General features: G+C 34.9%; 1 long non-coding RNA gene across 2 annotated transcripts; it reads right to left on the reverse strand.

Annotated features, from left to right (window-relative positions):
* Positions 1-417: 417 nt before the first annotated feature.
* On the reverse strand, positions 418-1902 carry LOC110906324. 2 transcript variants are annotated; one of them, XR_004878659.1, is made up of 5 exons: positions 1761-1902; positions 1385-1662; positions 1171-1289; positions 887-1098; positions 418-784 (listed from the first exon to the last, which is right to left on the reverse strand). It is a non-coding gene; the product is annotated as an uncharacterized LOC110906324 (long non-coding RNA). The 2 variants fall into 2 exon arrangements; XR_004878658.1 differs by having other exon boundaries at positions 418-1098.
* Between the last annotated feature and the right edge of the window lie 2302 nt (positions 1903-4204).

Here is a 4204-nt window from a genome sequence, read left to right on the forward strand (position 1 = left end):
AGTACCCAACCTTAAGTGCCAAAAATACATAGACTGGCAGATCTCTAGAGTCTAGACTCTAAGCGGCCTCACATTTCCCTGAAAACTTCTGTTTATTATCATAAACACTAAGGGGGCGTTTGTTTCATGGAATGGAATGGAATGGAATTAGGAAGTTTTTCTTTGTAAAATTGATCTTGGTTGAGGGAGGGAGGAATTTGAAATCCTTCACTCTAATGAAATTTGTGACTATTTCAACATTCCTTAGAAATCCTTCACTCTAATGAAGGAATGAAATGGAATGTTGAAATAGTCACAAATTTCATTAGAGTGAAGGATTTCAAATTCCTCCCTCCCCCAACCAAGATCAATTTTACAAAGAAAAACTTCCTAATTCCAATTCCTACACATTCCACGAACCAAACGCCCCCTAAATACTCAAATAATGTAAATTTTAATATATGAACAGACAGATGCTGTAAATAAGTCAGATGCAAATTTAATGTTACATTTTCTGTGAAACACGTATGACATATCAATTTCGCATTTCATTTACATAACATCCTCTGTTCCTACGCCAAAGTTTTGTTTCTCATCATTTCATTCTTCTCGAACCCTAAATGTGGATTATTATCGTCTAGGACACACAAAAAAAATGGTTCTACTTAAAATATTTCTCCACGTCTTGAGTGACCCGGGTCAAAATAAGAGAACCACCAAGTAAAAGGAACAAGATTTTCAGTAGCTTGTAAGTCCTCTGCTGTCGGGCTAGCTTTGCTGCAGCCTCTTCTTCTTGTCGATAAAGCTATTATAAAATATAACAACACTCAAATATCAAATAAGGAACATAGACGCACCTTTGATAGTATGAGACAAAGAGAAAGAAGGTGAAATAAGAACTCATAACCCTAGATCTGGCGATGTGCATCAGAAAAACCCCTTCTCAATGAAAGCTTTGTCTGTAATATTATTGTCACACATTGCAGATGAAGAATCACTCGCAAAGTCATAGTATTTTAAGATGGCATCGTGTGTTGCATCTGAATTTAAAGCATGAGTCCACCAGTAATCAAACATTCCTTTGGCACTTGTTTCGTCATCAATCCATGCATTTCCAATCTGCACATTTTACGCCAGGAGTAATGTTTAAGTGTTCAGAGAAAAACATTATAAATTTGCAAAGAACATCACTTGTAAGACGTCGCCTGACTCTTTTATGCTTATATCAGATCATACTTATTTCTTGACCAAATGCCTAACACAGAGATAACTCGTCATCTTGACCAGAATCATCCAAAACTTTCGCAGATCTGAACAAATTCATCATATAAAACGTGATTTTAACACCTAAAATCAACCAAAAATAACAGATACAAAGTAAACTAAAGCTAGATTAAACGATTACCGGTATTAAAACAAGATCTGAACAGAAGACGATGAGGATTAACATAAGCAGCAACCGATCTCGGAGAAGATGGTTTATACCAGTTGCACCAACAAGAATCAAATCCTTTTGCATCATGTCAGAGACCCGTTCAAGCATTGCCTCGCAAACAGAATTTTAACCAGATCCAAATCAGACTCAAATAACAAACAAAAAACATTAGATGTGGTTTTATAACGGTACCTAGATGTCATCCACAGTGGATCTTGTGCCGATTAGAGAAAAACCCAGTGGATCTTCTGTCAGATTTGAGAGAAAATGAACGATTCAACACAAATAACAAACATATCAGACTCGAATAACAAACAAAAACTTTAGATGTGGTTTAAAACGGTACCTAGAGGTCAACCCCACTGGATCTTCTGTCGGATTGAGAGAAAATGAACGATTCAGGGTTATTGAAACCCTAGATCTGGAAATCGCCTGGGAGAGAGAAAGCATGGAGTTGGGGGCGGATGAGATCTGGTGAGATGTGAGTTATGAGAGAGATGAGAGAGAAGGAAGGGGAAATGTGGATCCGTGTGAAAACAATATCACCCGTCAGATCACGATCCGTGTGAATAAGTGAAAGGAAATGGACGGTGATGATGGATCTGGGTAAATGCTAAAAGTTTTGGAGGGGCATAATTGGAAGTGTAAATTATTTTATGCTTTAGAGGGTTGTAAACCATGCTTTAGAGGTGTTTGAAGGAAATTTTTATGGACTTTAAGAAGTCCTTCCTATATGTATTATAAAGTAGTATAGATATATATATTGAATAACATGCTTGCTCCTAATATATTACACCATTTAAATGGCATACGAAGTGGTATACGAGACTGAATGATTGTTTTGTGTAATGTTCTATTGGTAGTGTGTTCTTTGTTTTTGTTTGTTTTGTTTTTCTTGTACTCCTTTTTCGAGTTCGCACTGGGTGCTTTAATATAGCCTTGCATTCTTGCTGGCCCAAAAAACCCATTATTTTAAAATATTCACCTTTGCTTAGTTTTGAAGCTAGGACCTTCTTTTTATGAGGCATATCCATCTACCAAGTGGGCGTGTGTTAATATATCTTCGCTTTCTTATTGGAAAAAAACAATTATCCGAAAATATTTACCTTTGCTCAGTTTTTGAACTTGGGACCAAGTGAGCTAGCCCCCAGTTGGCATTTATATATAATGGTATTTTTACAAGATAATAAGATACTAGTGTGATGATAGAAACCGTTTTATTGTGTTAAACGGGTCATGTTTGACAAAACATGTTTACTACCGCTACTAAATTCAAACATGATACATTTAAGTACACGTGTCATTTCTTAAACACTAAGACATGCATTTTTAATAAGAGGGTTATACAACACGACATGTTAAACACGATTAAATGTAACCAACTAAGCAACATGACTGACACAACACAACAATTTTAAAATGATTAAATATAAACGTTCAGTAGAACGAATGAGATGACACATTTAACAAAATTATTGACACAACACCGTAAACACACAGAATAAATAATAAATCACAAGTAATATAATAAGTATAGACCCATGTAACAATTTTCGAAGAAGAAACAAAAGTATAGGTTAGTGTTGGACCTATAAAAGAACAGATGATATCAAAAGCCAAAATTTACTATTTTGATCAAGAAATAAACAAGTAATGATTTACAACTCTCACCAAAGATAGTGAATCTTGAACACCAACAGAACATCTGTTTAAAGATTACAAAGTTCTGTTACATTCGGACCATATGTTCCAATAGTACCAGGTATACAAAATCCAAATGTTCAAGACCCAAAGAAACCAGAAAACTACTCTGAGTAGGATTTTCAAAAGATTGAGATAGATTCAAAAGCATTCAATATTGTTATGGGTGAAATTCTACACTCCAGGATCCTGAGTTAGTTTAGGATCCTAACTTAGTTTAGGATCCTGAGTTAGTCTAGGATCCTGAATACTAACGAATATTATTCATTTCCCTTTAGCTTGTTTTTATAGGTAAATTCTATAGGCTAATGACTTAATCTATGCTAATTTCTGGAGGCACGTTAAAGAATATGCGGAATGGGTCTTGTAACTATCAAAAATTGAAGATGGCATATTCTGCATGAATTTCGGGATCCTAGTTAATGTTGTTGATGTTGTAACTGGTATATGACCTGAAACCCGGACTTGTGGTTAATTTGCACGTGGAAAACAAGCTGAAACAGTCCTTAATGTTTAGAAGAGCATATTCTCAGGATCCTAGGAACAGTGGAAAGTTAGTTAGGATTTGTTTTGGCCGTTGTACTATAAATAGGGCAGATTAGTCGACTTAGGATGACAGTTGATGTAACATCCGCCAAAGTGGATATCCAGAAATCCGATCCGTTTCGAAATCTTGATCCTAACCACTGAAACCTCGGAAATTGATGCGATATAAATAACCGTTGCAGAAAATATTCTTTAATTTAATCAATTTATCGATTTAGCTATTTATTTATTTGCTTGTTTTAATTAATGTTTCAATTAAAATTATTAATTTCATTAAGTAACCCAGTTAGTTTTGTTGGGTTTTAAAGAAAGTTTTTAAAGGTAATTAAATTAGTAAATAAGTTAAATCTGTAGTAAGGTAGAGGGACCATTTGGGATCTAGTTGAAACTTGGGATCCTTTTAATAAAAACAAGAAAGAAAAAAAATGTGTAGACCACAAGGATCGAACCCGAAATCACCTGGTTAAAACAAGAACACACACAACACTGCACCACACAAGGTGTTTGATGCAAAGTTTATAATCAAATGATTCTTATAACTGT

Source organism: Helianthus annuus, chromosome 14 (genome assembly GCF_002127325.2).
Source record: "Helianthus annuus cultivar XRQ/B chromosome 14, HanXRQr2.0-SUNRISE, whole genome shotgun sequence".
Classification (NCBI taxonomy): Eukaryota; Viridiplantae; Streptophyta; class Magnoliopsida; order Asterales; family Asteraceae; genus Helianthus; species Helianthus annuus.